This window comes from Juglans microcarpa x Juglans regia, chromosome 3D, assembly GCF_004785595.1.
Source record: "Juglans microcarpa x Juglans regia isolate MS1-56 chromosome 3D, Jm3101_v1.0, whole genome shotgun sequence".
Classification (NCBI taxonomy): Eukaryota; Viridiplantae; Streptophyta; class Magnoliopsida; order Fagales; family Juglandaceae; genus Juglans; species Juglans microcarpa x Juglans regia.
In genome coordinates, this window is record NC_054598.1 from 17458526 (window position 1) to 17471418 (window position 12893).

At 35.8% G+C, this 12893-nt stretch overlaps 1 pseudogene; it reads right to left on the reverse strand.

Annotated features, from left to right (window-relative positions):
* Positions 1-5158: 5158 nt before the first annotated feature.
* Positions 5159-11618, reverse strand: LOC121255096 (annotated as a pseudogene).
* Positions 11619-12893: the final 1275 nt, after the last annotated feature.

The following is a 12893-nucleotide window of genomic DNA, read 5'->3' on the forward strand; positions in this document are numbered from 1 at the left end:
TCATAGAGCGCTCAAAAGCTGAGAAGAATAAGTTAGCTGGGACCTACTTCGAGTTCAGGTATCTCGACAAGGCTCTTTGTGGAGGTCGATTGCTCGGAGCTCTGATCATCTCTCCAGATTTTTCGCGACAAGGCAGCTACAATGCAAGTTCAACTGGAGTCCGTGAGGGAGGAACTAAAGGCCACCTAGATTGTGCGTATCTAGGAATTTAATGCAGTGTAGCTCCCTATCGACTCCCTATCAAGGGCACGTATACTCACCGGACCGTCTCGCATCTACCCTCGATCACATGTATCTTGACCATTTAATGTGGTGTGGCTTCCTGCTGACTCCCTACTATAGGCAAGTCTACTCACCAAACCATCCCATGTCTGACCTTGATAATGTGTATCTTGGCCATTTAATGCGGCATGGCTTCCTGTGGGTCAGCGCACGTATATTCATTGGGCCATTCTTCCAGTGTTTCTCCTAGGGCCGGGCCTCCATGGGATAAGTGGTCCAAATACTTGTTTTTATGGGGTTCCACGTGTGTGTAACTTGCCTGTGCCAAGCTCCTCTATTAATGGGCCTTCCCGTCCCCTCGACTAGGTCTAAGGTCTCTACTAAGTGGGGGTCCTATTGCTCTCAAATGATGGCTCAGTTCCTCTCCACTCTGGATTGTTTCCTCTTATGAAAAGAGGAAACAATCACACAAAGACAATTGAACCTGAAGCAGTCGAGAACACTAACGTGGGTTTAGTGACTTAATCTTGGGCAAGAAGGTGCTTTGGAGAATTGGGGAGAAACATGTTTGCTTTGGAAAGTCAACATCCGCAGGGCTAGTAGGACGTTGCTGGCTCCAGAATATAGAGTAACGAATGATATGCTATCTAAAAGAGAAATTCATATAAGTTCTTGCACCTACCCACTTAAAATGGAGTCAATTAGATACCAGAGCTTCTATTGCTGAAACCAATTGGCAAGCCCTTGAGTGGGAATAGTTGGCCAGTTTTATCCCCAACGTTACGCCCCAATTTGCACTCCCAATTGATTGAACTGATTGGCATTGAAAATTTTTGTGTTCTCAATTAACAATTGATATCATTCCTAATGATAGTTGAAGTGTTGGTTGTCAAGGTAGAGTGTCTAGAGTAACTCAAAGCTCAATACTCTAGACTCACAACTCATCTTTTTATCATGTTGTAACCTTTTTATATCAACCAATTCCTAAATTGGATGGATGATTTGCCTTTGATTCCTTCATCTATATTTTTACTCTATGTGAGTTCTCACTTCCTTTTTTCTTGCTCAATAGTTCCAAATGATACCCTTTGCACCTCATCTACCTCACCTAGGATTACCCCAAGCTAGGTATTTTAGTGCCTAGCGAGAAGCACGATCCGAATTAGGTCTTTCGGTGCCTTGTAGGGGATTAGCCTGAGCAGTGTCTATTGGTACCTAGTGGAAGCATGATTCGAGCTAATTCTTTTGGTGCCTTGCATAGGATTAGCTTGAGAAAGGTTTTTTTTTTTTTTTTTTTTTTTTTTTTTTTTTTTTTTTTTTTTTTTTTATGCTTGGAGGGAGCATGATCCCAGCTAGATCCTTTGTAAGATAGGCCCAAGAAAGGGTTTTCGATACCTAGCAGGAGCCTGATCTGAGCTAGATCTTTTGTTCGTTGTTGGGGATTGGCCTGAGTAGAGCCTTCTGTTTCGAGAATTAACTTGAGCAAGGTCTTTTGGTGCCAAGCGGGTCATGATCTAAGCTAAGTTTTTTGGTGCCTTTTGAAGATTGTCTTGAGCAATGTCTTTCGATGCCTAACTAGTGACTGGAGATAGGTCTATTGGTGCCCTCTCGAGGATAGCCCTAGCAAGTCTTTAATGCCCTGCCACAAATTGCAATACTAGACTGAGCAAAGTCTATGGTGCCTGAGTGTCTTTGGTGTCTAGTGCCAACTACTGATGCATTTTTTTTTGTATGATCGGGTTAATGAAGAGATGCTCCGACAAAATAAGAAAACTAATATCACAATCCCTAGCGCTTGAAAGCACCGTTGATATTTTTAAAGAGGTTTGGATAGTGAGTTACATAAAGATGGGATAAGATAAAAATTAAATATAATTTTTTAATATTATATTTTTGTTTTAATTTGGATTAGAGGTGTAATCGGTCCGTTCTGGTTTTGAACAAAATTTAGGATCGAACCGGTATGTACCGGTTTTGTATTTTCGAAAAACGATTACGCTCCGATACCAACCGATTCGATCCGGTTTTTCGATTTTAATAAAATACAAATTTGCCATAAAAAATCTGTTTATAAAAATAAAAAATAAAAATTGCTTTAAAAAAATCTGTTTTATTAAAAATCTGTTACTATTTACAAAAATTTGCTTTATAAAAAAAATCTGTTATGTTAAAAAAAAAAAGTTATAAAAAACTGCTATAAAATGTTATTAATATATATATTTTATGTTTAAAGCATATAATCAAATAAATTTTCATGTTTAGGATTAAATTTTTATGTTATAAATTATAATAACATTATCTTATATTTAATTATAATTTATATTATTATATATACAAATTTAATTTATATAATTTAAAAAATATTTTATATAATATTAAAAGAATTAATTTAAAATATATAATATAGTGAACCGGTCCAGTCCTAAAGAGCATAAAACCAGGACCGGACCGGTACTGGCCGGTTTTGGAATTAAGAAAATCGGTTCGGATCGGACCAGTCTAAAATCGAATCGATTCCACCGGTTCGGGCCGGTCCAATCCGATTTTCTGGTTAATTTGTACACCCATTTGAATAGTATCTCATCTTATCTAAATCTTATTATTATAACTTTTTTAAATTTTCACAGAAATTATAATAAATAATTCAATTTTTTCAAATCTTAAAATAATAATAATATTAAAAAATAATATTCTAATAATTTTTTTTTAACTTTTATCTTTTATTTAAAATCATCTCATCTCATCTTTAAATCCTAACTCGTTCTTATAAGAATAAAATTGTGTTTAGATGTTGAACTAAGTTGAATTGAGATGATAAAATATTGTTAGAATATTATTTTTTAATATTATTATTATTTTAAAATTTAAAAAAAATTGAATTGTTTATTATATTTTATGTTAAAATTTAAAAAAATTATAATAATAAATTGAAATAAATTAAAGTGAATTTAGAAAATAAACGAAGCCTTGTATCCAAACAATGTGTGGCAAGACGAAACCAGGATAATGGTAAGCCACAGCGCCCACCTGAAGTCATTATAGAGACGCGGCGAATCAATTGGTATAAAAGTTCGCTTATCCGACTTTGACGGACTTGCTTTTTCTTTTTTGTTCTTTTTCCACAGCCCTGAATGAATAATTCCCGAATACAATTCAAAAATAAACAAACCCCCGCCGCCCATTGGTCAATGCGTCTCTTCTACAGTTTTGACTCGTTCAACATTTACGTGACGTGGGATATCTCACAAAAATGTGTCATAATATAAGGTCTTGCTTTCGACTCTTCGATATGAATTATTGCAACTTCGTGCTTGATTAAAATTTATTAGATATTCTTCGGGCTTATTTGAATAAAGAAATGATGTCATCTCATCTTATCTCATTATTATATATTTTTTTTAAATTCTCACATAAAATATAATAAACAATTCAACTTTTTTAAATTTCAAAACAATAATAATATTAAAAAATAATATTCTAACAATATTTTATTCAGCTCATTTAAAATCATTTCGTCTCATCCCACTATCCAAACGAGCCCTTATAGTAGTGACGAAACACATAATCATCTATGGTTAAAATTTCATCCCAAAATAATTTATTTAATCAAAACTCCAATTCTGAACCGACATGCAACACCTTGAGTAAAACCTCATATAACTCAATCAAAATTTCATTCTTATTCCATGATTCAAAGCCTAACATGTTAATCTAACATGCAACAAGAGATAGGGTTATAATACTTACAAAAGTCGTAGCCTTTGAGTTCTCAAAACTCAACTCACTCCAAGACCTCACTTAAGCCACTTTGTTTCAACCCTTTCTAACACTTTGAATGCTTGGCTCTCAAGAACACCAAATGAAAGCTAGAAAGAGTCGTGTGAAGAAGTAATGAATGAGATGAATTATTTATAGGACTCAACTGAGGGTGAGAGGCAAGGGTGGTGTTGGTCTTAGATGAAAGAAAGTGTTGTGATTGGTGTGTGTGGGTGGTGGAGTGCTTAAGTGAATTTTCATATTTGTCATGGCTTTGAGGATCACTCACTTCAAGGGGAGTAGCTCCAACAAGAAGAGAAAGAAAGATAGAGAGTGAAGTAGAAAATTCTAGTGCATTTCGATAAACCCTCTTAGCAACAAATTGCTCCTTACGATGCATGTACTAGGCCAAGCTAGACAACATGGAATTTAAATGCAAAAGATCCAAATGTTATGGCCGAAGCCCAATATCCGTTACAACCCAAAGTAAATAAAAGCAACAAATACCATAACATGAAAATAAACGTTGGCCCACAACCCTCTCATTCACAGCCCAGTTCTTCCCTTGGTTTGTGACAAAGCCTTCCCCTTCAATGCACCTTGCCCACAAGGTGCTGGTATGCTTCTTGAGTTGGTGCGGGTAGACTGAACCTTCCATGAATTTTTGGATTTAGCCTTTCTTACTATGGTCAACCTCCCTAGAAGCCAAGTGCAAGAAAACATTGTGAGGCTTAATAATGCAACCCATAACTCCAACAACTTGTTGTCCTATTCCAACCATCACCCCTCTCAGGCCTGCATGAAGTCTTTTTGTATGAGCTGTAATCGGTGCGGTTGATGTCTCACTTGGGCTTGTAGGTTCCCCCCTCTTGAAAGTCCAGATCTCCCCATTGTAGCAAACCCAATTCTTGCAATGTCATTGTACCATATATTGTTTAAAATCATGTCGAACACATACATTGGGTAGAACCAAAAGGCATAAAAAAGTTGTATGACTCTGCAATGTAGGATTGAGTAAAATTTTAAAATGCCATCAAAGGAGAAAGGTAGTTGAGAATTAATTTGTTAGCACTGATCAGGTAGTATCCATTAAAGCATTGGGATGACGACTGACTTCGGAGCAAATATACTTCCTAAAAAGATAAACCCAGTCAGGAAAAAAAACATTGCCCTGTCCTAATCAAAAGCTTTCTCGACCCGATATAGAGAATGACAATCGGTTGAAAACAATAGGCCTAGATGAAACCCAGTAAGGTCTTAGGCCACTCTTTCCTCTTAACAACAAAATTTTCTGCTCAATTACCCCATAACCTTGCATCACCCTATCGACTGCCTCCCTCTCCTGTCTCATCCTCTCTAGCAATTTTCTCTCCTTGCCAACCGGCTCCTCCACCTTGGGAAAGATTTGAGTAGCCTGCGATGAAGCTTGCAAATATGCTAGCAAGGGCTTCAAATCTTTCGAGAGATCTTACAAAAAACCATCAAATGCTTTCAAGGTACATTTACAAGCTTGGACATCTCCCGTCCTTGAAAGGTCACGTAATGATGCCTCCAGCTTATTATGTATCATTATGCATCGGTTGATGACATTTCGAACCTACTAAACGGCTGCTTGCACCTCATCCCACTGCAACTTTGCCAACTTCGAACCTACTAAATAGCTGATTGATCATATGATATACTTGTTAATTTATAACATATATTATTTTACATTTTATATGGTCAATGCTGAAATATTAGAGAAAATTATATAATTAATTTATACAACTACTATATAAATAATATATTATATGTATAAAAAATATTTAACAAATTTATATACAAGTGATTTGGTCAATCTTAGTCTGGTCCAGTTAAAAACACTACACCCCGGGATCAGATCGAAAATAGAATGTTCGAGACATCATGGACCGAGACCGAGTAGATGTGAATTCAGTCCAGTCCGGACCAAACCAAAAAAGTTTCACCCTTAAACCAAGGAGAGTTTGAAATTTAAGAATATACTTTAACAGTTAATTAGATCATTTAACATAAGATTGAAAGTGACTGAGAGTGTGTAGGAAATCTCAATCAATGATATTTTAAATTGAAAAACTCTAATGGCCGATCTTAAATTCTAAAATGAGTTTAACTCATCCAATAAATAATTTTGGGCTTTTAACAATAATAGTTGAGCCTTTCACCAAATAAATAGGGCCCACTTGTTCCATAATTATTAAATGGGCTTTGAATCAAATTATTGGCCAAATAAAAATTTTCATATTTCATCCTTAATAATAATTGTCTCTCATCCCCTCTCTAGGTTACAACTCGAAGCCACCATATAGGGCGCCACACAATAACACTGTATGCCTCACTACTAACATCCCTACAACACCACATGCTGCCAACCACTGTAGCCCTCCTCTCCAACAAAGAAATAGCCCCAAACTGCAAGCCACGTCCATCCCTTCACGTTGTTATAGCCCTGCTGAGACCATGCAAAAAGGGATTAGCACTGCTTACCTCTCCATCAGCCACAACCGAGGAACCACATAGTAGCCCCCATTCATGCATGCAACAGGGCATGCCTCCACTCAACCTTCTGTGGCACCAAGAATCGCTAGCCTTCTCACTCTCAACAACCACTACACGACAAGCAAAGGTCCCCCACTACCGCGAATGGTGAAGCCCAGCTCGAGACACTAGCCAGCCTAACTCGCCAGCCTAAGCCCTCCACTGTGCATGGCTGCAAGAACTGCACACAACAAGCCCCTATTCTACCCAACTAAAAATAAAGCAAGCCATTGAGTCCACGCACAAACCAAAGACATCTCTGCCTGAACTTGCACTGCATGTATGCCATCGGTGACACCAGTGGCGGAACTAACAATTATGTCGAGGGGACCAATTTGTCTACTGTGTGACATATTTATCTAAAGAGTAATATCAAATACAGTTTTAAGGTATGCAAGTTTTACGCACTCCCTTTGAAAAACAAAAGTCGGGTTCACCATTAATAAATGATTTTTTTTATGTGAGTCCTAGATTTACCTACTCCTTTCAAGCAAGGCTTGCATATGATCCTAAGACTGTAAACATCATTTCTCTTATGTAAATCAAAAAGAAATTGAAAAATCATAAAAACATAACTATAAACTATTTTTCATATAGATCATTGACCTTAAATATTTTTTCTTGTATTTTCACTTTGTATTTCATATTAAGAAACACGATATTGTATAATAAAAAACTTTGGGATCCATATTAATCAGTTTATTATTTCTCCTAAACTTAGTTTTAATTTTAATTTTGGAGAAACCACATCCTTGAAAATAGATAATATATAAAAATTAATGCATGTATATGACTTTTTGGCAAACATAAATCATAGTTTGTAGTATGACATTAAAGTTATGTTTATAAAGAACTTTAAAAATGAAAGTTATGTCTCAGTATATTTGCATAGAATTTTGAAAGACTTTGCATTCAAAATTGTTGGTCAATAGCTGTTTTAAAAACAAAATGTGACATGCTCAATATTTTACAGTATCCTAAAATTGGTTAAGATATTAAAGAAATTTAGTATATGTTGGTTACAAGGAATTTAATGATTGCACAAACTTGTATAAGGCTAAATATTAGTTTTTCAGTTGGCATTCTTAGTTATTACCAAAACAATCCAAAATTTTTTGACTCAAAAGCTGTGAAAAGAGTGTCTTGTTGTTTACAAGAAATTAAAAAAGTACATTATTACCTTTAGAGGAACTGATACTCTTAAGATAACTGGGTATTCAAATTCTATTTTTGTGAGATTGCTTTGATGATAGAAAATACAGTTATGGTTATGTATTTTGCTATCTAGTAGAGTTATTTTATGAAAAAGTATAAGACAAATCTCTTACAACTTCATATGTAATAGAGAATAAATTTGTGGCGTGCTTTGAGGCCACATGTATGGTATACAACTGAGGAAACTTATCATAGGATTTGGAATTGTCAACTTTGTAACCAAGCCGCTAAGAATGTATGGCAAGAATTTCTTAGAGTATTTTTCTCCAAATGATGAGTATTTAATGAAATTCTAAATACCTAAGTGTTAAGGAGAAAGTACATAAACAAATAATGTTCATACTGTGTTAATGCTTATATTTTAAAGAACATGTTGAAAAGATGGGTCTTATGATTATATCCATGATGTGAACATATTAAAGAGATCATTCATATGCTAAGTATTTTCTTACTAGACATTAAGATATATCTATTATGGTTGTTTCTATTGTCTTGTCTTTCTACTTTATATGTATATTGAATCGTGTGAATGAATGATGACAAGATAATGTCTACAATAGACATGAATTGAGACCCAAGGCATTACGGTATTAGCCTTAATTATCCCAATTAAATATTGTGTTAAATTAAGTTACTAGTGTTGTGTATATGAAATGAATTTTGTTGGTTATATAATAGAGGACCTCTATGACTCGCATTGATAGCTGATTTGATATTGATATTACAAAACTCATATAATGTATTTTGAACTAGGAATATTTTCTAGAAATGAACGTGTGCAATCTAGTTAATTTCCTGTAATGAACCCATGAATGGAAAATGTTATTTTAGGGGCGTATGGGCCCAGTAGGAGAATATGAGAGTTTTATTAAATCTCTATGTCCTACATACCCATATCTTAATGAGTTTAGACTAATTCAAATATTATCGCTTAATTAATGAGTCATAGTGGGACACGAATACTTCTAGATTTCATAATGGCCAGAAGTCTATTTATAGCATTGAGGGATTAAGGGTTCTCGCTTACAACATAATTGTGCCTCTATCCATCGCAAGATACTCAGAGGTAAAATTGTTAGGGTGATCTTTCTCTTATAGTCAGATTATAAGATTCTTTATCAAACTGTAATGGAAGGAAGTGCGTTTTTAACTATTATTATTTATTATCGTGGATCATAGAAAGTTAAATACCCAAATATTAATGTTTTATATTAAAATATTTAACAACCGCGTTCTCTCTCTCTCTCTCCCTCACGTTAGCTCTCTTTTTCTATCTATTGGGTTCTCTCACTTTTCCTCTCTTGCGTTATCTCTCTCTCTCTCTCTCTCTCTGGAAAGCCCTCTCCCACTCAACGTGACTCTTCTCTCCTGTAACTCGGTATAGATCTAGGTTGTTATTCAATTCTAATTAGACTTAATTAATTTACAGTGTTTAAGTGTTTTAATTATTTAGAGAAATTATATGAACATTAGTTATTTGGAAAGACAATATTTTGGGTTATAAGAATTTTAAGTTTAGGAAATATAGATTATTTTAGTATCTTAGGTTTTAATTACAAAGTCCGTAATTAATTGGATATTTTTGTGAATCACGTGTTTATTTTATAGGTAACCGATTTTGTGCCGAAAGTATTGGAAAGCATTATGAACTAAGTAATTTGATCATAAATTAGGATTATCATACATTAGCTAGTTATATACATTATTATTAAAGTCAGTTCTTTAAAAGCTAATATTTACGCACAATGTCATAAGTATATGTATGAATAGTCATAATTTTAAGTTCTCATCATGAAATATTTTATGAAAAACCTTATGTTAAGTATGTTTACCTTATGATGAGTTTTTTATTGATTTTTTTAATCATTTTAGTTTGTTTTATATTTTTAAACCACTCCAAATAAGAATATTTATGAAGATAGAGATTGCAAGATGGGACTTGGCCCAATGAGACGTGGCAAAAGCTTAGATCATGTACAAAACTTTTTAGTTATGATTTTTTTATAGTACAAGTTTGAGAAATTTTAATAAATACTTCTGCATAGTTTTTTTTATATTTTTAGTAATATAAAAGATACTGCTGAACTTATTATAGACTTGGAAATGCTGATTATGTTCTAACTCAAAACTGGTCTTCCCCAGCACAACAACTGGTCTGCCAACAAGATCCAAGTGGGAAATTTTTGTCTCCTGGCCTTGTTTCACAGGAAATGGAGAAGATACTGAGATATCTGTAGAACCCTCGGGCAAAACAACCTTCACAGTGAGAGTGTCAATGACCACCCCATGCACAAGGGAACCTAAAGAGATGTTAAGATGGCATTTTTCCTCTGACTGAAATAAAAAGTCCTAAAGTGGCAACCTGTCTCCAATGGTAAAAGTCGTTCTCCAACCACCCAACATTGGATACCCAGGTTCAATTACCATTTCTGTCTTCTTATGGTCATCCCATAAATTAGAGATTGAATTGTTGCCAGTTTCATCCTTACAATAACTAGAATGAACTCTTGGGAGGCAATTTTTCAACAAGGTGCCTTTATGGCTAATGCATCTCTTACTTGTTTCCTGGCCTGAAAGTCAAGCCTAGAAAACTCCCCCTTTGAATTTTCAAACACAACCTTATAATCCGATTTACTAATAATTGAGTCACTAGATAACTGAGCACCATACAATTCATGTTTCTTATATGAGAATGTTCCCACTCCTTCGTACTAAAAAAAGCGTTCAAACCACTTAAAAAATAATGCATCTGGCTTGAAATGAAAAGGTCCAATTTCCTCTGGCAAAATAGACACTGCCAACATTTTATCTAGCTTTTCTTTATTGACACTCCTCAATATCACGTCGCCACCATTTGATGTGCCACCAAACATGTTTGTTTCACCTGCAAGCTGTGGGAAGCAAGTAACCCCACCCACTTTATTTTTCCTTGTGCTGCCAGATGCAGGCCTTGATTATGTTTGGAAATAATTTTCATCTCATCTCATTCGTAAATTCATTTAAATATAAATACTTTCAAATTAATTATTACAACTTTTTTAAATTTTCAAACAAAAAATAATTCAATTTTTTCAAATCTTAAAACAAAAATTATATAAAAAAATATATTCTAACAATATTTTAATTTTATAATATTTTTTATTCAACTTTCTCTCTTATTTCTCAAAATCCAATAAATATTTAACTTAAATTATCTCATTACTATTAACAAAATTATTATCTCCTCTCATTCTCCAAGAATCCCTAGACCAGCACCAGATTTTCATCCTTTCGTGGACGACCGCGCTTCCATCCATGACACACAAACACACCCCTAGGTGACATTTCACCGAGCAACTTAGGTGCAATGTAAAGCACCAAGAGATTGTTGGTAGCAAGGAGAAAGCTGGACCCAGATCCTCCTATAAATCCAACAGAAGCCCAGTCTTGGTGGGTCGCAATGTCCCAACCACATGGTTAGCTCCGAAATGCACGAGGAATGTACAATCTTTGGGTCTGTCCTCCTCAACTTTCTCCTCATGTAGCTTGAGCCGCTCCTGGTTCATTACCTTGCAGCTATGACCGCAACCTGCTTCCCCCACATATGTTGCCCTCTCCAAAATCCCAAGCCATGGTGTCAACCACTTCACAAGTCCACCATCGCCACCAGCCACAGTCGCGAGATTTCCATCTCTAACACCAATGTCAGTCCCAGACAATGGTGTGTCTACGGCCAAGCAACCTTTCTCAAGCGCAGGCTCGAATACATTGCTCACAAGCTGAGGGTGACTGCTGGTGGTGTTGAAGATGACGGAGTTGGGGTTTAGGCCAGAGAGAAGGCCATCGGAGCCGAGAACAACTTGTTTAACATCAGATGGTTGTCCCACCATGGTAAAGACGACGTCGGTGAGTTGAGCGAGTTCAAGTGGTGAAGAGGCAAGGCGTGACTGTGTGATGAGACAGAGCGATTTTGGTTTTAAGGTTGGGTCTAGCGTATGCCGATTTGAGGAGAGATAGGGTAGGTTGCAAGATAGATCTACAATGAAAGGCAATCAGAAAAGACTAATATGATAAGCCATTTCCCTCGCTCGAGAGCTTGCAATGGTGTGCCCAATAACAACACCACTAGGGTCAAACTCCCATCTGTGGTATTTGAAGTAAGTGTCGGGATGTTGGGAAGGCAAACAAAAACAACATATATCGCAAAGAGGTCACCATGAGAGGGACAGTAAGAGAGCTGTGAAGTGAGTTACAGATTTAGCTTAGGGTTTAGGAAGGTCGTGTTGGTTTGGGTGGATGTTGGGGAATAAGTGGGGGAGCTAATTTCTTAGGTATTTGACCTTCCTTTTCCTCGATGAAGTATTCGGCGTAGCCATTCTTGTCTGCGCAACCGACTTGGTCATCTAGGCCTCTCTCTTTTTCTTCCACCGACGCTGCGTGTACTTCGCCTTGCTTCGCAGAAATTTGTTGCTCCAAATAGGTTAGATTTTCATTGAAACTCTTCCTAAAATCTTTTAATTTTGCTGGATAACTTCGTGAGTCTGTTATGTTTGTTCTACCAGCTCCTTAATTTTGTGTAATAATGCAAGAATTTCTTCTATGGATTGATAGCATAGAGATCGGTATCTCTTTGATATCAATTTGTAACACTTCCTAGATATTTGATTAAAATACTTTGAGGATCACTCACTTCGAAGGGAGAACCTTCACCAAGAAGAGAAAACAAAGATAGAGAGTGAAGCAGAAAATTCTAGTGCATTTCGTTAAACCCCTCGAGTAGGAAACTGCTCCTTACATAGTAACGCCCGTACTAAGCCTAGCTAGTCAACATGAAATTTAAATGCAAACGATTCAAATGTTCTGAGCCGAAATCCAATATCTGTTATAACCCAAAAGTAAACAAAAGAAACTAATAACATAACATGAAAATAAACGTTGGCCCACGACCCTCTTGCTCACAGCCCAATTCCTTCTTTGGTTTGTGACACCCTCATGCCCCCATCCTATACTCAAAGGGTTAAGCTATTCTAAGTTCATTTCTTTAACATCATTTTCTTCCTTAGCTGCATACATACTGAAGTGCATTTTTAAAAGATTCAATACTAATTCGTTTTCATTAAAAGTGTGACCAAGCGTCCATTATTGGAGGTGCAATATGTTGGGAG